This window comes from Leuciscus leuciscus, assembly GCF_965113295.1.
Source record: "Leuciscus leuciscus genome assembly, chromosome: 7".
In the NCBI taxonomy this organism is placed as follows: domain Eukaryota; kingdom Metazoa; phylum Chordata; class Actinopteri; order Cypriniformes; family Leuciscidae; genus Leuciscus; species Leuciscus leuciscus.
The window spans coordinates 5654740-5677903 of NC_138731.1; the positions used below are offsets into that span (position 1 = coordinate 5654740).

The window sequence follows — 23164 nt, forward strand, 5'->3', positions numbered from 1 at the left end:
GAAGTGTCACATCACATCGCTGTTCTCCGGAGAAGCCTGCGCCGTCGAAAGAGCTTTTCAGCGGGACGAGCCATCTGCTTCGCAGACAGAAGCCGGCCATCTTCTCGCCGTCTCAGCCGCCGTTCCTGCTGCGCTATCCGGCGCCTATATCCTTTCTATCTTGTATTTGCATTGTGTGTGTTCGCCCCGCGACACAAGCATCTAAAAGAGTAGAGGCGTTGTTTCAAATGCCTCTTTCTCCACGCGGACCACGCGCTTTCCTAGGGCGGCTACCCGGAATGCGAGGCTATGGCTATGTCGACCCTGCGGGCTCGACTAGCCTCCTTGACGTGGACCCCGCCCCTCCGCTTCTCTCTTCCGGGCCGCGCCATAAAAAGCGCCGTTCACAGAGAACGCCGGAGGTCATCCCTGAGAGCGCTTGCATGCCGGCTAACTCCCCGTGTGCATCGCTCTCTGAGTCAAATTGCAGCTGTGCTCGCGGCCAGCTTTCTTACATACAGAAAGCGGACCCGCCCCTCGCGCCCTCCCATTCAAATGGCGGGGTTCGAGTATTATGAGCGTTTTTAAACATATGAGCCCACGCCGGTTCCACCCCGCGTGACTCACATGATGCTCTGTTATATGCTCACGCTGACCAAAAGCTTATGTCATTTCCCCCTGTGGCTCAGTGGGAAAATCCAAGGCTTTTGTGCCAGAGAGCCGTGTTCGATCCCGGCTCTGGCGGCAGTTATAAACTTATGCTGTTTTCCTCTGAGCTCGCGGCCAGCTTTCTTACGTACAGAAAGCGGACCCGCCCCTCGCGCCCTCCCATTCAAATGGCGGGGTTCGAGTATTATGAGCGTTTTAAACATATGAGCCCACGCCGGTTCCACCCCGCGTGACTCACATGACGCTCTGTTATATGCTCACGCTGACTGAAAGCTTATGTCATTTCCCCCTGTGGCTCAGTGGCGAAATCTCAGTCTTTCGTGCCAGAGACCCGTGTTCGATCCCGGCTCTGGCGGCAGTCAAAAACTTATGCTGTTTTTCTCTGAGCTCGCGGCCAGCTTCTTATGTACAGAAAGCGGACCCGCCCCTCGCGCCCTCCCGTTCAATGGCGGGGCTCGAGTACTATGAGCGTTTTAAACATAGGAGCCCTCGCCGGTGCCCCCCGCGTGACTCACATGACGCTCTCTTATTGCTCACGCTACTGAAAGCTTATGTAATTTCCCCCCTGTGGCGAAATCTAAGGCTTTGGCGCCAGAGACCCGTGTTTTAATCCCGGCTTTGCTGTAGATTTAAATTATACTGCGCTCTTCTCGACAACGCTTCGCTCTCACAGTTCCCACAGCAGAGGTGACTGGAGGAGTGTATTTTGCAGCCAACGAGCCCGTTATACAACCCGCTCGCCTGTACCCAAACGCCGTTTTCACGGCAACCCAGATAAATCTCATTATGTCTGTTGGTCCGGCTCATGCCGGAAGTGTTGGCTCACGCCGATGGTGTAATAATTGTAGGTTCTGTGCCCACTTCTCAGTGCTCACTCCTACACATAAGCACGGCCTGTTCAGTGTTGCACACTCATTCACGGCCCACATCAATAAAACCGGCTCACGCCGCGTGTGTTTTAAATGTAGAAAAGGTGCCCGCTTTACAGTGCTCACCCCTACTCACAAACACGGGTCGCTCTGTGACACACGCTCACTCACAGCCCCTGTTAATAAACACAAAATGCGTTCTGTGTGCAGAGAACCCATCAATAAACACAAATTGTATTGTGTGTGAAGAGCGCGCGCGCGCACCTCCATGAGCGCGCGCTCACTAGCAAACACTGTATGCTATGTATGCTATGCCAGAGGAGAACTGTTCCCCGACTGAGCCTGGGTTCTCCCAAGGTTTTTTTTCTCCATTAGGTCACCTAATGGAGTTTTAGGACACCATTAGGTCACTTGATGGAGTTTTTCGGTTCCTTACCACTGTTGCCTTTGGCTTGCTCAGTTGGGGATATTTTGGGGATATTTAATTTAATTTTATCAATCAATAAATTCCTCTTGAAACAAACTTTGTTGTATTATTTTAATTTAATACTGTGAAGCTGGTTTGATACAATCTGTATTGTGAAAAGCGCTATACAAATAAACTTGACTTGACTTGACTTGACTATGTACCACACACAGTGACCAGAGCCCGAACACCACTCTCCCTCTAGCTTTAAGCATAAAAGCATGGGAGATGATCCCGGGCGTGTCAGATTGGATACTGAACACTATAGGCAAGGCAAGGCAAGGCAAGGCAAGTTTATTTATATAGCACATTTCATACACAATGGCAATTCAAAGTGCTTTACATAGAAGAAATTAAAATAATGAAAAGAAATAAGAATAATTAAAACAGTTTAGAAAAATAAAATAAAATACAGTACTTTAAAAAAAAAAAAAAAAAAATATTATTATAGATCTTTCCTTCAAAGGATTCCCTTAAGACTTAAATCTTTCAACCTTCTTTTAACCTTCAATCTTCTTACGACTTCCATCTATCAACTTTCCTTTAACTTTCTTTTCTCCCTCATTTACTCACACGTTCTTTTCACTTTCTTTAGCACTGCGTTCACATTCTTTCTCAGACGAAAACTTTAATATCGTCATTTAAATACTGTTCTACTTTCAAACCCACATTAATACACATCACTTTCACATTATCACCTTCTGAGTGGGCATTTACAGTTACGGGCTAAATGCCCTGCTGACATAGGAGAAATTAAAATAATTAAAAGAAATAAGAATAATTAAAACAGTTTAGAAAAATAAAATAAAATACAGTACAGTACAAACAGTCGGACGAACAGCGGCACAGTGCTCATTCAGTAAATGCATAGCTAAACAGAAGTGTTTTGAGTCTGGATTTGAATGTGACCACTGTAGGAGCACATCTGATCTCTTCTGGAAGCTGGTTCCAGCTGTGGCTGGCATAATAGCTAAAAGCGGACTCGCCATGTTTAGAGTGAACCCTTGGTATTTCTAGCTGATATGATCCTAATGATCTGAGTGATCTGTTGGGTTTATATTCAGTGAGCATATATGCAATGTATTGAGGTCCTAGGCCATTGAATGATTTATACACCAGTAATAATACTTTGAAATCAATCCTAAATCTAACTGGGAGCCAGTGTAAAGTCCTGAGGACTGGTGTGATATGTTCATATTTTCTGGTTCTGCTCAGAAACCTGGCGGCAGCGTTCTGTATGAGCTGCAACTGTCTTATGGTCTTTTTGGGAAGGCCAGTGAGGAGTCCATTACAATAATCCACCCTGCTGGTGATGAAAGCATGCACAAGTTTCTCTAAGTCTTGTCTGGAAACAAAGCATCTAATTCTTGCAATATTTTTCAGATGATAGTATGCTGATTTAGTTATTGCTTTGACATGACTACTGAAACTAAGGTCTGACTCTAGTGTCACACCAAGATTCCTGACTTGATGTTTAGTTGTTTGACCCCTAGAGTGAAGGTATGCGTTCACTTTGAGAACTTCATCTTTGTTTCCAAACGCAATAACTTCAGTTTTGTCTTTGTTTAATTGAAGAAAGTTTTGACACATCCAACTGTTGACTTCATCAATGCATTGGCACAGGGAGTCAATGGGGCTGTAATCGTTAGGCGATAGGGCTAAGTACAGCTGTGTGTCGTCTGCATAGCTGTGGTAAGCAATTTGGTTATTTCTCATTATTTGGCTCATTGGGAGCATATACAGGTTGAACAGGAGTGGCGCAAGAATTGAGCCTTGAGGGACTCCGCATGTCATGGATGTCCACTCAGACTTATGGTCTCCTATACTAACATAATAACCTCTCCCATCTAAGTATGACCTGAACCATTTTAGGACTATCCCAGAAAGCCCCACCCAGTTTTCCAGCCTGTCAAGAAGTATGTTATGATCGACAGTGTCAAATGCAGCACTGAGGTCGAGTAGTACTAGCACTGATAATTTTCCTGAATCAGTATTTAAGCGAATATCGTTTATTATCTTTATGAGCGCTGTCTCTGTGCTGTGATGCGGTCGGAAACCAGATTGAAAATTGTCAAAGTATCCATTCGAGCTTAAGAATTTGTTCAGCTGATTGAAGACAACTTTTTCAATGAGCTTGCCTATGAAAGGAAGATTTGAGATCGGTCTATAGTTGCTTAATATGGTCTTATCCAGATTGCTCTTTTTCAGGAGGGGCTTGACAACTGCAGTTTTCAGGGGGTTTGGAAAACTCCCAGAGAGAAGTGAGGCATTTACCACTTCTGCTTCTAAACTGTTTAGCACACTTTTGAAAAAAAGATGTGGGAAGTGTGTCAAGAGCGCATGTTGATGTTTTAAGGTGTTGTACGGTTTCTTCCAAAATTTTGCCATCAATTTCTTTGAAGTCAGACATAGTAACTACTTTCTCAGGTGGTCTGATCTGTCTGACCTCAGTGCAACTCAAGGATGTGCTGATCACCTTTCTGATATTATTGATTTTCTCAGAGAAGAAAGAAGCAAACTCACTGCACTTGCTGTTTGAGAGCATTTCACTAGGAATCTGGCTTGGGGGGTTTGTCAGTCTCTCTACAGTAGCAAAAAGAGTGCGTGTGTTGTTTAAATTGCTGTTTATAATATTTGAGAAGAAAGTCTGTCTAGCTTTGCCTAGTTCCATATTGAAAGCATGAAGGCTGTCTTTGTAGATGTTATAATGGACTACAAGTTTTGTCTTCCGCCACATGCGCTCTGCTTTTCTGCATTGTCTTTTCATATGTTGCACTGCTGTTGAGTTTCTCCAAGGTGCTTTTTGTCTGCCACTCTTCTTCCTGACTTTCACAGGAGCAATATCATCAATTATATTTTTAACTTTTGAGTTAAAAGAATCAAGGAGAAAATCAACAGAGTCAGCAGATATGCTTGGTGTTAAGGATATAGCCTTCATAAATAGTACACTGGTGTTCTCATTTAAGCATCTCTTCTTGACAGACACAGATCTAGCTTCAGTGGCAGGAGAGATCAATATATCAAAGAAAATACAGAAATGATCAGACAGTGCTACATCCTTAATAACAATCGATGAAATGTTTAGACCCTTACTGATAAGTAAATCTAGAGTGTGTCCATGATTGTGTGTGGGTCCATGTACATGCTGAGTCAGATCAAAAGTTTTTAAAACAGTTTTGATTTCTTTTGCCATATTGTTTTCTGCATTATCTATGTGAATGTTAAAATCTCCAGCAATGGCAAAACAGTCAAACTCTGAGGTAATTGTTGATAACAGTTCTGTAAAGTCCTCAGCAAAGGCTGGAGAATATTTTGGAGGCCTGTAAATAATGATAAGTAAAATGCGAGGAGCACCTTTTAACACAGTACCCAGATATTCGAAAGACGGGTAATTCCCAAATGATATTTGCTTACATTGATAGATATCTTTAAAAAGAGCAGCTAGACCCCCACCTCTCTTAACAGCTCTGCAGACACTCATAAAAGTAAAGTTAGGAGGGGATGTTTCATTGAGGATTCTTCTAGCCAGGTTTCATTTAGAAACATAAAGTCCAGGTTGTTTGTGGTTATTAAGTCGTTGACTAGAAGTGATTTATTTTTAAGTGAGCGAATGTTTAAAAGTGCTAACTTAACAGTCTTACTTTTTGTCCCCACAGCAATCTTAGTTTGACATGTAATAGGCACCAGATTAGTTGGGTTTGCTTTACGGCTATTGAAGGCCTTAGACTTTCTATCTTGTGATAGAAGAGCAATAGAGAAAGATACAGGCACACTGGGTTCCCGCTTGTTCTGTAAACATTTGAGAAAGTTACTGTTATCATCGCAGGAACCCAAAACACATCACTGAGAGCTGGTATCAGTTGTTTTTGGTTGACCTCGAGCAGATGGAGGAGGGTGTGGGCCCTGGCGTTTTGGCCAAAGAGGCCGAAGAGCTCTCACAGGAGGAGGGGGCGGGCGAGCTCGGCGCGCAGGCTTCGGTGTTTGAGGTGCCTGACGTTTTTTGGTTGGTATCTGGGGGCTTGCAGCAAAAGAGTGGGATAGTCTGGTTCCAGCATGCACCAGTTGTTCCATTTTCTGTGAGAAGCACAGAAGTGGAGTTGCTGGCGAGAGCGAGAAAGTATCTGGTGAAAGGGGCTGTTGCTCAGGTGTTATCGGAGGCTGTGATATGCTGTCCTGGCTTCCCTGGCTGTTTTCCAGGAAATCGTCCTTGGGTGCTGAATCTTCGAGCAGTTCTAATATGTCTGTCTGTGGTGAGCTCTGTGGGCAGGGCTCAGCTGAGATTGTGTCCGTGAGCAGAGGTTGTTGTGGCTCAGTGGTGTTATCATTGTCCTTGTGTGATATGTCAACCGCATGTCCATTTTGCTGCTGAAGTGAAGTCCCGTGTTCATTCATACTGTTTCCAGGTGTGTGTGTGTCGTTCAGATTGACACACACTGCAGAAGGATGATTGAGGGAGAAGTCGATATTGTCCTTTAACACTCTTGAACCAAGTTTGTTTGGGTGATGGCCATCCCGATTAAATAGTTGTCTCTGACTCCAGAAAAGATTGAAGTTGTCAATGAAGTTTACTCCTTTTATATTGCAGGTTTTTTGCAGCCATGTATTAATCCCAAGCAGCCGTGAAAACCTGTTTGTTCCTCTTGCTGGGAGTGGTCCACTGATGAATGTTTGAACTTTCAGTCTTTTAAGTGTTTCAAAAAGTTCATTGAAATCCTTCTTAAGGAGTTCTGACTGCTCTTTATGAATATCATTCTTCCCCACATGAATTATGAGTCGATTTGCAGTCTTATGTTTCATCAGAATGTTTTGAAGTTCCCTGTTTATATCAGAAGTTGTAGCTTGTGGAAGGCAGCATGTAGTTGTATCCCTGCAGCTAATGTTTCTGATTATGGAGTCCCCCACTATCAGAGTTCCTGGGCTCGGCTGTGCTCTGAGCTGAGTGCCGCTGTCTGCTCGACCTTGAGCGCCAGTTAGCATCAGTGTTAGCTACTGGCTGATACAGTCTGTGTTCGATCATATTCATCACGTTTGGGGATTCCTCATTTACATTCATTAGTACTTCAAATCTGTTCTCAAGATGTATAGGTGTTGGTAGGAGACCAGTGTTTACAGTCCTTGTCAGAGCTGTATCTGGGGTAGAGGATGCTACTGCGGTAATATGTGAGGCTCGTGACAATCTGATGTCTCGAGTGCCTTTGGGTCTCGCTCCCTGTTTGTGCCATCGATTTGTAAGTCGATCGGCTTGTTTCTCTACCTGTCGAGGAGCACTAGTTTCATGGGACTCACCGGCTATATGCTGAGGGTGTCCATGACGAAGCTCTGTTGTGTGTTCCGTCTGGTTTGGTGGTCCCGTAAATAACTTTGTTTCAAGAACTGCAATCCTTTGTAAAAGTCTGTGGCAGTTAGTGCAGCAAGTAGATTCCAGAAGAGGCATTTTCTCTCTTATCCTTGTAGGCAGTTGTGTTTTCCTTTCCCCGGAATGTAAGCTGGTCGGGTAGAAGAATTCTGCGTTTTTGTGGTAATCCAAACTTTGTCGTTTGAGCACTGTGCTGATTTGCTGAAGTTAAAATTAGGTGATAAAAGGAGCTAAAATATAAAAATATAGAAGATAAAATATAAAAGCGATAGAGCAAAGCGCGGAGCAGTAAGCAAGAGCGTCCGAACGGTAGCTGAGCTGAGCAGGAAGTAGAACGAGGCTATTCACTGTAGAACGAGGCTATTCACTGCAGTTCGCTCGGAGACCCCCACGCTTTCGAGCCAGGGTCGAAACCACGGTGAAAGACGAAGTGGCACACCTACTTTGCAGAGAGATTGCGAAACTGCTGAAAAAAAAAAAAAAAAAAAAGGGGGCTATAGAAACCGTCCCTCTGACACAGAGCGAGTCAGGTTTCTACAGCAGGTATTTCCTCGCCCCAAACAAGGATGGCGGTCTCAGACCCATCCTAGATCTCAGACGGTTTTACAAAGCCCTCATGCGGAGATCGTTCAAAATGCTCACGACCAGACAAATTCGCGCGCAAATTCGCCCGAGAGACTGGTTTATCTCTGTGGATCTGAAGGACGCCTATTTTCAGATTCAAATAGCGCCCCATCACAGGCCTTTCTTGCGATTCGCCTTCGAGGGTCAGAGCTATCAGTACACCGCCCTGCCGTTCGGTCTATCTTGGCACCTCGTACATTCACAAAGTGCATGGACGCGGCGCTCGCTCCCCTGAGATGTCAGGGGATGCAAATATTGAACTATCTGGACGACTGGCTGATTATAGCGCAGTCAGAGGCAGAGCTGATAGCCCACAAAGCTTTATTACTCGACCATTTACAGGATTTGGGTCTCCAAATCAACTGGACCAAGAGTCCGCTGTCTCCCAGCCAGAAAATTCCTTTCTGGGGACAGATTTAGACTCAGTGTCAATGACAGTGCGGCTGACGTCACAGCGCGCGCTGCAAATTCAACGCTCAGTAGCGTTTTTCAAGGTCGGCAGCATCTTTCCTCTCGAGAGTTTTCAGAGGATGCTGGGTCTTATGGCTTTGGCCTTGGCAGTGCTTCGACTGCGCTTGCTTTTCACGCGCCCTCTCCAGCACTGGCTGAAAACGCGGGTCCCGCTTCAAGCATGGACCTCCGGCCGCGTTCGCCACAGCACTGGACCCTTGGAAGGTGACAGACTGGTATCAGTCAGGCGTGGATCTGGGAACAGTCTCGAAATGAAAAGTAAACTCGACAGACGCCTCCAACTCAGGTTGGGGCGCCCTCTACGAGGGCAGGCCAGTTTTTTGGTCTGTGGGCAGCCCAGGAAGGGCGCTTACACATAAACTGTCTTGAGATGCAAGCAGTCGAGAACGCCTTGGGACATTTTCTCCCCTTCCTAAAGGGCCACAATGTCTTAGTCCGTTCGGACAACATGGCGGTGGTGTCTTACACAAACCGTCAGGGCGGTCTCAGGTCACGGAGCCTCCACACGCTGGCATAATGCCTCCTCGTGTGGGCCCAACTCAATCTGCGCTCGCTAAGAGCAGCGCATGTGCCAGGCTGCCAGACTGTGGTTCCGGACATGCTGTCCAGGGACAATGTTCCCCCCGAGGAATGGTCCCTGCACCCTCAGGTAGTCCAGTCATTATGGGACACCTTCGGCAGAGCGGAAATCGACCTCTGATCGTGCACTGCCCAATATTTTTCACGAAAGATAGGGATGCGCTGGCCCGCGACTGGCCCAGCCGCCCGCTCTATGCGTTTCCCCCCCGATCGCGCTATTACCACAGGTGATCAAGCGAATCAGGGAGAACGAATGCTCTGTGCTCCTCGTGGCACCGCTCTGGAGGAACCAAGTTTGGTTTCCGGAGCTGATGCAGCTAGCGAGCACGACCCCATGGCCGATTCCGGTGAGGAAGGATCTCCTCTCCCAGGCCAAGGGCGCGATTTGGCACCCGCGCCCCAACTTATGGGCCCTGCATGCATGGGCCATCAACAAGTACCCGCTGATCTCCCAGCGGGAGTGTTGAACATAATTACACAGGCTATAGAGCGCCCTCTACTAGACGGCTCTACGCTTCTAAGTGGTCAGTGTTTGCTGGCTGGTGGTCGGCTCGAAACACAAATCCACAACGCTGTGGCGTTACGGAGATTCTCTCCTTTCTTCAAGAGCTTTTGGATGAGGGCAGGTCCCCCTCCACGCTCAAAGTATACGTGGCAGCCATAGCAGCGTTTACAAAACCTATGCATGGCCAGTCACTGGGAAGGAATTATCTCATCATCTGCTTCTTGAGAGGAGCTAGGAGATTAAACCCTCCCTGGCCCCCTCTGGTTCCGGTCTGGGACCTCTCCATGGTCCTGGATGCCATGAAGGGTGAACCCTTCGAACCACTTCAGTCCGTGGATCTGCGGTATCTTTCGTTAAGACCGTTTTCCTCGTGGCTCTCGCCTCAGTTTAAGCGAGTGGGTGACCTCCACGCGCTCTCTGTGAGTGCTACGTGCATTGAGTTTGGGCTTAATGACTCCAAAGTCATCCTCAAACCAAGACACGGTTATGTCCCCAAAGTGCTTTCCACTCCGTTCAGACCACAAGTCATTTCACCGTCAGCTCTCCCAAGATCTGATGGTGAGGGCGATGTGAATTTTCGCTGCCCTGTCAGGGCATTAAGAATATATGTTGAATGGTCTGCTGCTTCCCACCTTACAGGATAAACTGTTGTCAGTCTAATATAACACGTACTGTTCTGCTCGACTCAGATCTGCGCAGACTGTATATTATGTACGTGCTGCCGGCACGGAAACTAGATCGACAGATCAGGCTGATTGTTCCCCCTGACTGTGATTATACACTCACATCTGTCCCTTGGGTTCAGATGTCTTCTGACTGACAAAGCAGTTATTAAATCATTCTTATGAGGTTCAGCCCACGGATGTCTATCCCGGCTGTTGTACCATACTAAGCACCCATTCCCCCTTCTCAGGAATGGTTCATTATATTACCACTATTATGTGTATCCCCGGGCACATGCCCTTGGGAATATATGTGTGGACATTACTAGCATGCACGGCGTTTTACATTGGGTTCCCGTAGCGTAAGCTAGCTTACGCAACACGAGAGTACTCTCGTAAGAGAACGCTCTCGGTTACTAACGTAACCTCGGTTCTCTCTAGATGAGGGAACGAGTGTTGCGTAACCCTGCCGTACTTGTGCTACTTTCTGGTTTCGCTTCAGTATGAAAAACCAAAGAACAACCTATCTGGACTCTGCTATATAGCCTTAAGCCACGCCCATTCTGGCGGGACGTGACGTGACGTGCACGGGCGCCCGCGCTCTCATTGGTGCTTCGTCACAGGCAGTCCCTCGATAGGTTGCAGCAGTTGCTGCAGAGCAACCAATAGGCACGTGAGCTGCCTCGCCTAGGTCTGCTTATGCAGCAATGCGTTTTAAATTAATGCAAAATTAAGGATAATTTTTTGGCTTCAGTATTCTCGAGAAAAGGGATTTTCCCGTAGCGTAAGCTAGCTTACGCAACACTCGTTCCCTCATCTAGAGAGAACCGAGGTTACGTTAGTAACCGAGAGCGTTTTATATAATGTTTTTTTTTTCTCACAAATGTATGACTTTTGGAAGTGCAATTTGATTACCATATGCAGTTTTATTAAAGTTGAATTAGCTAACCTATGTCATTTTTACTCTTCAAAGTGTACACTTGCAGGTGTTGATTATAATTAATTTACTGATAGCCCCATAAATAACAATGAAGATAAACAATATTTAAAAAGTATATAATTATCCAACATATGACTAATTAAAAATTAACCACAAAACAAAACATGCTAAATGGGGGATATCTATATCTAGCATAAAAAAAATAATTGTCGGAATGTCGTCTCTCAGTTGCTGAATGTCTCGCAACAACGTTGTTACAGCCCTGTTGTGCCTTACGTTGTTACAACGTTGCGAGCACTTAGACAGCGACGTCGCCATAGCAGAAATGCAACGTGCCACATGTGTTTGCTGGGTACTCACCAAGGTTATTTCCGTAAACGAAAACTGAAACTAAGACTAAAACTATTGGTCAAAAAACATTTTCGTAAACTGAAATAAAATTGAAATTTCAACAAATGAAAAACTAAAACTAAACGAAAACTAACAACAGTTACTGAAAAACTAACTGAAACAAAATAATAATTAGCAAAAATAAATATTCGTTTTCGTAATTAATAAGCTGTCATCCTCTCACACAAAGCCGATTTCCCAAGATTTCCCAAGATGGCGCCGCCCATTCCCCCCATAAACGGCCTCAAAACCGTTCTTCAGAAAGTCTATGGGTGACGTCACAGACGCTTTGTCCATTTTTTTTACAGTCTATGCTCAAGCCCCGGGGTTTTCAAAGTGGGGGCTGCATGAAATTGAAAAAGAAAAAAGCGGGGGGAAAAAAGTTAAAACACGTAAAAATATATGTTAATTTGAGTATTGTTATGAAATAGCATTATAATAATTTGTTGCATAGCCTATCTGAACATTATACGTTTAATGCTAATCTTTTAGAGATGAACTGATTGATCGGCTGGTGACCAGAATTTACAGATTTTCACGTGATTTCCAGTCTGACATATGCCGATTTTATGCCAGTCAAATGCACTCGGGCGCCGCATGATTAACATCAGCATCACACGTGCATGCACACGGAACGCACATGTAGGAAACCTTGTGAATTACGGCCGTTTCAGACCGCAAGCGCTTAGTGAGCAATAAACAATTAGTGAGCAGCGAGATTTTTTTTTCGGTGTGCATTCAGTGAGTGGATTCACACCGCGAACAGGAGCAGCGCGTGAGCGTCAAGCTGGAGTGTCACGTGAGCAGTAGTGAAAGCTGAGGGTTTCGGCGCCGAGTCTATTTTTGTTGCGCTACTCACGCTCAATACGCTGATTTCACGCAGCCGCCATTTTGAAATCGAAAGTGAGGCTCCGGTGGGAAGAACCCCGGAAGTAAAGATAAACAACAATGCCTTGGACTACCAACCTGAAGCTGCTGCCGCGATTTACACTATTGGGATGTTAATATCCAATATAGGATATGTATATAGTTCATTCCTGCTTCCTTTTTTACTTTCTGAATTATATATATATAAAAAAAAAAAATTATTTATAAATGAATTTCACTGCATATAGTCTAAAGTATGAAAGAAATGTATGTACGGTTTTAGAATAACTCATTTTATACATTAAACACAACAATACGCCATCGCATTCACGACTCTCCTGTGATTAAAGGCGACACTTCCGGTTTTCTTCCCACTGGAGCCTCGCTTTCGATTTCAAAATGGCGGCTGCGTGAAATCAGCGTATTAAAGTGAAAGCACACTTTTGATGGACAAAATAAATATAATTTCACACAAAAAGTACCTAAAATGCACATCATTTGCATAGGCCTATAGTGTGTTTTAACAAGAACTGGAGTAGGCTATGTCAGAAAAGAAAATGAAGACTCAAAAATATTTATAGGAAATGTACCCATTTAAACTTGTTTTTATTAATCCGTTTGGGTAAAAGTGGTGTTTTATAAAAAAAAAAAAATAGCCTATAGAAAATAAATATTTGTGTGTTCTGTAAAGTGGTTAGAAAAAATGAAATCAGAATCGGCTAAAATCTGTATCTGCAGGTCAAACTCAATGAAAAATCGGAATCGGCCTAGAAAACTGTAATCGGTGCATCTCTGTAATCTCTCTGATTGGCTGGTATCAAACATTATCACATAATGATGTTCACCTAGATGTTTTATTTATTTATTTCTACATTTGCCGTAGCATTGTTGATGGGTTCAATAACACATCTTGCAAAAGGGGGGCCTTGGCCAGAACCTAGTGGTATTTGGGGGACCTAGTCATGGAAAAGTTTGGGAACCCCTGCTCTAGCCTACCAGAAAATCACTTTTTTCCATTATACTGCGCTACTTTATTTTTCAGTGTATGACCGTTGAGTCTCGTGTCTTCTGCAGCATCACGTGCATGACATGATGCTCTAAAAACACGGCACTCAAGTTCAAATAAGTTAAACTTTTAAAAGACGCATATCGAGACCTTGCGCTTTCCCCCCACTGTGCCCGTGTTGTTGTTTTTTCCGTTTTTCAAAGAAAAAACGCTTTCTGTGTGAACCAGCCCTAAGAAGCAGAAATGGCCTAATATACGGTGGCCGAGAGAGCTCAACGCGCAGCAACTGAAGAAAACACATGCAAATAGAAAAAAAACACCACAAATTAAGAAAACATCTTCATCAGTTTCACAACACACATGTGCTCCAAATAACACAACCAAGTACAGAAACGCCCTGAAAATAACACAGACCACAACGAAAATGTTTCCAGGGGAACCAAATAAGTGACTAACCCGGCTGGGACGTGCGTATAGAGAGCCTAAGTCCCCCCCCTCCGCTTCCGGCTCATGGGACCTTATTTCGGAAAAAATATGTATGGTAGTCAATGGCGAGAGACAACTTATCTTTTTATTCCGTCTGAACTGTGCCCTGAATTACACATATGATGTTTGTCAATTTAAAAGATAATTATGAAAGTCAAGAAAGTCGCAGTTTGTCATAAAACAGAAGAGTAACATGTTAGGTAAGACAACGTAATTTCCTCATTATTTTCACCTGGGATGTTCCCATGACAACGAAGCACGGTGTCCATCAGCTGAATAGCTGTTCTTACCACAGAAATATAATGCTGCTAACTTAACGGTTGCAAATAATTTTTTTTTTTTTTTTTACAAAAAAAGCTTTTAAAATATGCGTTATATATCTGTGTGTGAGTGTCTCAACTTTAAAACTTTGGACCCTACATTACCTAACATTTCTTATGAAACTTTTCTTTATGAAAATTTAAACATAACATGAAAAAATGTGTACAGTGTAACTGATGTATAGATTAATATCTTTCCCTCATGTGCTTTTTCTCTATCTTTTTTATTTATTTATTTTAGTTTTCAGCTCATTCTCATTTGTATTCTGATGACATTGAAAATATTGTTAATACATTTTGTATATTGTATACAAGATGCGTGTCATAAAAATGTAATCTCTGTATGTTTTGCAACAACAACAACAATTAAAATTAAAGCTGCAAGCAGCATTTATCGGGGTTCAAGCAGTTAAGGCCTTTAAGGCCTTTAAGCACACAAGCATCAAAAGACATTACGTTTTATTTAGCAAGCATTTAACAACTGCCATCATAGATGAAAAAGTCAATTGATTGACAGGCGATCTGACTAATCATAATCCGCCATTTTGTCCCACAAAGCAGTCAGGAGAGTTAGTAGATTAACATTGGAGGATTTAAATTTGAAAAACAAAGTGTACTGACGTCTTAGCACTTTAAAACAACATTCCTTTTATGTTCATTCATGTTTATTTTAATGCTATAAATTAACTAGAAGGAAGAGATGATCGGTTCACGAGCAGCTTTAACTGAGCCTCGAGTCTACAGCGTTCTGTCAGACACATTAAAGAGTCACAAAACAGTATTTATTGTTTAAATGTCTCTAAAAATGACTACATTTGAAAGGTGAGACTTTTGGCCCTTTTCCATTAACAGTACCAGCTCAACTCAACTTGACTCGACTCAACTTGGCTCGGCTCGCTTTTCGCTCCGTTTTCCATTGCAGATAGTACCTCCACAATAGTACCTCGTCGTCATAGCGACGCCGCAGGAAACTGCCGTGACTTAATCTTCTACGTGAGATACATCCGCTGCCACACACACACAGGACAATGGAGGAAATCGAGTGTATGCTGTTTTTGGATGTTTTTGTTTTTGCTGTTTTTTATTCAGGATACTCCGTCTGGCGCGTGCAATGATGACGCAGTGAATAGTGACGATTCTCTCTGACCAATCAGCAGTCTGCCGTGTTTTTAGTATCATTTTAGTATTGCCTCAGCTCGCTTAGAACCTCGCCGGAGGTGGTACGAAAAAAAGTACCTGGAAGCAGGTACAGGTACAACTTTTACACAGTGGAAAACCAAACAAAGCCGAGTCGAGCCGAGCCGAGCCGAGCCGAGGCGAGCTGGTACTGTGTAGTGGAAAAGCGCCATTTGTTTCATATCAAAAGTACTTGTCTGTCAGCGCGCAGTCTCCTCTCTGATCCGCAATGTATTTTTCACTGCGTGAGAACTTAGTGTGGTGTGAGAGTGGTGTCGCTTGTCAGACATAGCAACAGTAACTAAAGTCTTTGCGAATGGTCATTGACAGTATGGACGGGGATTCGCCAGTCCCAATTCAAAACAAATTTCATCACAATTCATCATTGTTCGTTTCAAACATGTGAGAGCATCAAAATGATCCATGGGTGAAATTGATTGGATTGAATTCATTTTTTTGTCAGTTCCTATCATAATTTTAACATTTTGGCGTTATTGTTTAGCTATTTACCTATGTTTTCAAATTTCCTTTGTTTTTTTGTTGTTGTCTCGATCGGACTAACGGCTTTGAAGATAACCACAATTTTTTAAAGCTCTAAATGACACTTACAAAAACCATAAGGCGAAACCTGGCATGTTTGGTATTGTTGGACTCGGCAAGGATTCAGGAGTCTTACTGTGCGTTCACACTGGACGCGAATAGCGCGTCAAATTCGCGCCTACCGCGTCTAGTTTGACGCTTGACCACTTTTGTGTTAATTCGCGTCAAGAGCGAAATTGACGCGCGTAAAAACAAAAGTTTGAAGCAAAATTTACGCGCGTCAGAGGCGAAAGTTTCGAAACCCGTTGGCGGCCATCTTTTTTTGATGTTTATCGAGCATTAGCATTAGCATTAATCGAGAGAGTCATCGCTCGTATATGGTCTGGAGAGCAGAAACAGCTGCGTAGGGGACATCGTCGCTGTACTCGGGTCCACCAGACCCTCCAGAGGGTTTCAGGAGTTTCACAATTTGCTCCAGGAGCTAGGTTTGGTGGACCTAATGGTGAGGACGCTGACGAGGACAGCGTAGGCCGTAAGGCCTCGGCCTCGAGTGGTCGCTGCCTGACGAGCCCGCGCTCTACAGCCCGGCGCGAGGTTCACCCTCGCCCGCACCCACCTAATCTGTCATTTATTTTTGTTTTGATAATAAATTATAAATAATAAATTGGAGTCAGCCTCCAAAAGTGAAACCTGTCCTGTGATTTTTGTTTTTATACACTAAATTGTGTTTGTTGTCTTTACATTAGAATAATAATGTTTCATATAATCTAGAATAGATATGGAATAAATAACATTCAATACAAAATGAGTATCTCTCATATATTGAAATCGAGTTTTTATGTGAAAGATTTGCTTTGTTGTGCATTTTAGTCATATTACAAAATAATTTATTGAGGCAAAAAATAAAATTGTAAACTGTCACTTCACCACGTGACAGCAGCAAGCAGGCTCCTGATTGGTTAACGCGGCGCGAATTGACGCAGAAGTTCCGATTTTTCAACTCGGGCGGCAGACGCGAATTCGCATCAAACGCGTGAATGCACAAATAGCACTAATAAAATCATTCGCGCGTAACGCGCTTAACGCGCCAGACGCTCAATTCGCGCTATTCGCGCGAACGAGGCGTATTCGCGTCTACCGCGCCGCAGGAATTTTTTGCGCGCGTAACGCGTCTTTGCATTGACTTAACATTGAAATCACTCGCGCCTGACGCGCTATTCGCGTCCGGTGTGAACGCACCATTAGGAGGTCACTCCTGTGAAAAAACACTGGCTGGAAACTTCTAAGGCTCCTTCAAGGCATTGTGCCAATGACGTATACTGAGTTTTTTGAGATACACCAATGTTCTCATAGACTATCATGGCACCCTGGACAAAGACACTGAGTGCCAATTTTCAGTAGACTAACAGTTGGGTGCGCTTATAGCTATTTTCATGATTTTTTTCACTGTTATAGCGCCAACAATTGGCCAATTGTCACGATTTTTTTCATGTCAACTCAGATTGAGCTTATGAACATGTGTCCCAAGTTTAGCGAAAATATCTCTTTCCGCTCACAAGTTATAACCATTTTATAGTGCCACCAAGTGGACAATTGTCATGATTTTTTTTCACATGACCTCAGAATGAGCTCATGAACATGTGTCCCAAGTAGGGCTGTCACGATGTTAGATTTTTCACACCACGGTTATTGTGGCCAAAAGAATTCACGATATCGATATATCGCGATATCTATAGAATCTATTTCGGGTAGTTATCAGTCAAATTAATTTTTACTTTGTTTATATAGTTTTTCTTTTTTACCCAACAAACATAAGGATACTGATAGACAAGGCACATACATTTTTTACTTCTTGCGTACTCAATCTATGGCAAATTCTTGTGAAGGAAGACAAGCATGTGAAGTTTATCTGGTTTCAAACTGAAGCAAAACACTGTCTGAAGGTTTCCTGAAGAACTGAAAAGCTCTTAAACCTATTGTTGCACCGGCGCCAATAAAGTCATGCAGATAGCAGATTTGAATAAAAAAATCAAGTGCAAATACAAATACAATTAAAGCTGCAAGCAGCGATGAAAGGGCCCTCGCACCCGTGCCATCGTCACTCGTTGGCTTTAGGAAAAATCAGAGCATGGTTGGGCAATGTGCATTTAAGGAGGTATACAGTATATAGTAGTTGCTAGCATGTTTAGTATGTTTTTAGCATGCTTAGTACACAATAGGTATGTGGTTAGTACTGCATTACTGTGTTAACCAGTTCAGTTTCTGTTGGCAGTAGGTGGGGTTATATATCTGAATATTGCTTTGTAGATGTGTTCAGTGCAGGACTTTTATCAAGTATGTGAAGTTTGGGGCAGATTGGATATTGTATGTTTGAGTTACAGCAAATTCATATTTAATTGTAGTAATAGTATGGTTTAGTACTTATAGTGTTTACTAGTATGTTTTAGCATGTTTCTAGTATGTTGGTAGGATGTTAAGCACCTACTGGCATTTTTTTAATATGTTATTAGGAGTCCACAACAGTGTTTAACATGTCACTTCCTGTTGCCAGCAGGTGGCGCTTTGACTGTAACTGAATATGAGCATTGTCATGTGTTCAAGACAGAACGCTTATCAAAAGTGTGAAGTTTGGCGCAGATTGGACATTGCCTTCTTGAGTAACAACAACATCCTGTTTCATTATATTAGCATGCTTTAGCACTTAGCTTAGTATTGCTAGCATGTTTTAACATGTTTCTAGCATGTTTAGAAGTCAATGGTATTTTTAACATTTTGCTAGAACGGCATCAACGTGTTAAACATGACACTTCCTGTTACCAGTAGGTGGCGCTATTACTATAACTGAATATTCTCATGTAGATGTGTTCAGGCCATGACTCTTATCAAACGTGTGAAGTTTGGGGCAGACTGGACATTCCGTGCCTGTGTTACAGCAAATTCCTATTTAATTGCAGTATTAGCATGCTTTAGCACTAAGCTAAGTGTTTGCTAGCATGTTTTAGCATGTGTCTAGTATGTTGTTAGCATGCTTAGCACTTGCTGGCACTTTTTTATATGTTATCAGGAGTTCACAACAGTGTTAAACATGTCACTTCCTGTTGCCAGCAGGTGGCGCTATGACTGTAACTGAATATGAGCATGGTCATGTGTTCAGGACAGAACGCTTATCAAACGTGTGAAGTTTGGCGCAGATTGGACATTCCATGCCTGAGTTTCAGCAACTTCCTGTTTCATGGCGAAACATCGAAATTTGTCAGGCCGCCGAGGACCCGCCCTTCGACGAAAACTCAAGATCTTCGCAATTTAACGTCGCAAAGGCCTTAAGATTACACTCACCAAATTTGAAGATGATCAGATTAAAACTGTAGGAGGAGTTCGTTAAAGTACGAGGCATGAAAATGGCAAAAACTGCACAAAAATCTGAGAGGAAGTTGAAAATGGCTGACTTCCTGTTGTGTTTAGGGCTACGCTCCAAGAGACTTTTTTGTAGGTATTAGGTCCTTACATGTATGTACCGAATTTCGTAAACGTACGTGGAACATAGCGGGAGGCGCACTCCGTTGAACTTTTATAGGTGGCGCTATCGAGCCATTTTGCCCCGCCCAATTCTGAAACCTATTTCAGATGTAAATTTTCGCCAGTTCTGACGCGTGTGCAAAGTTTCGTGAGTTTTCGAGCATGTTTAGGCCCTCAAAAATGTGATTAAATGCGGAGAAGAATAATAATAATTAAAGCTGCAAGCAGCGATGAAAGGGCCCTCGCACCCGTGCCATCGTCACTCGTTGGCTTTAGGAAGACAGAGCATGGTTGGGCAATGTGCATTTAAGGAGGTATACAGTATATAGTAGTTGCTAGCATGTTTAGTATGTTTTTAGCATGCTTAGTACACAATAGGTATGTGGTTAGTACTGCATTACTGTGTTAACCAGTTCAGTTTCTGTTGGCAGTAGGTGGGGTTATATATCTGAATATTGCTTTGTAGATGTGTTCAGTGCAGGACTTTTATCAAGTATGTGAAGTTTGGGGCAGATTGGATATTGTATGTTTGAGTTACAGCAAATTCATATTTAATTGTAGTAATAGTATGGTTTAGTACTTATAGTGTTTACTAGTATGTTTTAGCATGTTTCTAGTATGTTGGTAGGATGTTAAGCACCTACTGGCATTTTTTTTTATATGTTATTAGGAGTCCACAACAGTGTTTAACATGTCACTTCCTGTTGCCAGCAGGTGGCGCATTGACTGTAACTGAATATGAGCATTGTCATGTGTTCAAGACAGAACGCTTATCAAAAGTGTGAAGTTTGGCGCAGATTGGACATTGCCTTCTTGAGTAACAACAACATCCTGTTTCATTATATTAGCATGCTTTAGCACTTAGCTTAGTATTGCTAGCATGTTTTAACATGTTTCTAGCATGTTTAGAAGTCAATGGTATTTTTAACATGTTGCTAGAACGGCATCAACGTGTTAAACATGACACTTCCTGTTACCAGTAGGTGGCACTATTACTATAACTGAATATTCTCATGTAGATGTGTTCAGGCCATGACTCTTATCAAACGTGTGAAGTTTGGGGCAGACTGGACATTCCGTGCCTGTGTTACAGCAAATTCCTATTTAATTGCAGTATTAGCATGCTTTAGCACTAAGCTAAGTGTTTGCTAGCATTTTTTAACATGTTTCTAGTATGTTGTTAGCATGTTTAGCACATGCTGGAACTTTTTTATATGTTATTAGGAGTCCACAACAGTGTTTAACATGTCACTTCCTGTTGCCAGCAGGTGGCGCTATGACTGTAACTGAATATGAGCATGGTCATGTGTTCAGGACAGAACGCTTATCAAAAGAGTGAAGTTTGGCGCAGATTGGACATTGCCTTCTTGAGTAACAACAACATCCTGTTTCATTGAATTAACATGCTTTAGCACTTAGCTAAGTTTTGCTAGCATGTTTTAACATGTTTCTAGCATGTTTAGAAGTCAATGGCATTTTTAACATGTTGCTAGAACGGCATCAACGTGTTAAACATGACACTTCCTGTTACCAGTAGGTGGCGCTATTACTATAACTGAATATTCTCATGTAGATGTGTTCAGGCCATGACTCTTATCAAACGTGTGACGTTTGGGGCAGACTGGACATTCCGTGCCTGTGTTTCAGCAAATTCCTATTTAATTGCAGTATTAGCATGCTTAAGCACTAAGCTAAGTGTTTGCTAGCATGTTTTAACATGTTTCTAGTATGTTGTTAGCATGTTTAGCACATGCTGGAACTTTTTTATATGTTATTAGGAGTCCACAACAGTGTTTAACATGTCACTTCCTGTTGCCAGCAGGTGGCGCTATGACTGTAACTGAATATGAGCATGGTCATGTGTCCAGGACAGAACGCTTATCAAAAGTGTGAAGTTTGGCGCAGATTGGACATTGCCTTCTTGAGTAACAACAACATCCTGTTTCATTGAATTAGCATGCTTTAGCACTTAGCTAAGTATTGCTAGCATGTTTTAACATGTTTCTAGCATGTTTAGAAGTCAATGGCATTTTTAACATGTTGCTAGAATGGCATCAACGTGTTAAACATGACACTTCCTGTTACCAGTAGGTGGCGCTATTACTATAACTGAATATTCTCATGTAGATGTGTTCAGGACAGAACGATTATCAAAAGTGTGAAGTTTGGGGCAGATTGGACATTCCATGCCTGAGTTACAGCAAATTCCTATTTAATTGCAAAAATAGCATGCTTTAGCACTTAGCTAAGAGTTTGCTAGCATGTTTTAGCATGCTTCTAGTATGTTGTTAGCATGTTTAGCACTTGCTGGCACTTTTTTATATGTTATTAGGAGTCCATAACAGTGTTAAACATGTCACTTCCTGTTGCCAGCAGGTGGCGCTATGACTATAACTGAATATGAGCATGGTCATGTGTTCAGGACAGAACGCTTATCAAACGTGTGAAGTTCGGGGCAGATTGGACATTCCATGCCTGAGTTACAGCAACTTCCTGTTTCATGGCGAAACATCGAAATTTGTCAGGCCGCCGAGGACCCGCCCTTCGACGAAAACTCAAGATCTTCGCAATTTAACGTCGCAAAGGCCTTAAGATTACACTCACCAAATTTGAAGATGATCAGATTAAAACTGTAGGAGGAGTTCGTTAAAGTACGAGGCATGAAAATGGCAAAAACTGCACAAAAATCTGAGAGGAAGGTCAAAATGGCTGACTTCCTGTTGTGTTTAGGGCTATGCTCCAAGAGACTTTTTTGTAGGTATTAGGTGATTACATGTATGTACCGAATTTCGTGCACGTACGTGGAACGTTGCGGGAGGCGCACTCCGTTGAACTTTTATAGGTGGCGCTATCGAGCCATTTTGCCCCGTCCAATTCTGAAACCTATATCAGATGTAAATTTTCGCCAGTTCTGACGCGTGTGCAAAGTTTTGTGAGTTTTCGAGCATGTTTAGGCCCTCAAAAATGCAATTAAATGCGGAGAAGAATAATAATAATTAAAGCTGCAAGCAGCGATGAAAGGGCCCTCGCACCCGTGCCATCGTCACTCGTTGGCTTTAGGAAGACAGAGCATGGTTGGGCAATGTGCATTTAAGGAGGTATACAGTATATAGTAGTTGCTAGCATGTTTAGTATGTTTTTAGCATGCTTAGTACACAATAGGTATGTGGTTAGTACTGCATTACTGTGTTAACCAGTTCAGTTTCTGTTGGCAGTAGGTGGGGTTATATATCTGAATATTGCTTTGTAGATGTGTTCAGTGCAGGACTTTTATCAAGTATGTGAAGTTTGGGGCAGATTGGATATTGTATGTTTGAGTTACAGCAAATTCATATTTAATTGTAGTAATAGTATGGTTTAGTACTTATAGTGTTTACTAGTATGTTTTAGCATGTTTCTAGTATGTTGGTAGGATGTTAAGCACCTACTGGCATTTTTTTTATATGTTATTAGGAGTCCACAACAGTGTTTAACATGTCACTTCCTGTTGCCAGCAGGTGGCGCTTTGACTGTAACTGAATATGAGCATTGTCATGTGTTCAAGACAGAACGCTTATCAAAAGTGTGAAGTTTGGCGCAGATTGGACATTGCCTTCTTGAGTAACAACAACATCCTGTTTCATTATATTAGCATGCTTTAGCACTTAGCTTAGTATTGCTAGCATGTTTTAACATGTTTCTAGCATGTTTAGAAGTCAATGGTATTTTTAACATGTTGCTAGAACGGCATCAACGTGTTAAAC

General features: G+C 42.7%; 1 protein-coding gene across 2 annotated transcripts in view; it reads left to right on the top strand.

Moving 5' to 3' along the window:
• LOC309503448 (prostaglandin F2 receptor negative regulator-like) overlaps positions 1–23164 on the top strand; it is a 46512-nt gene that overhangs the window by 6946 nt on the left and 16402 nt on the right. The gene's annotated exons all lie outside the window — the stretch shown is intronic.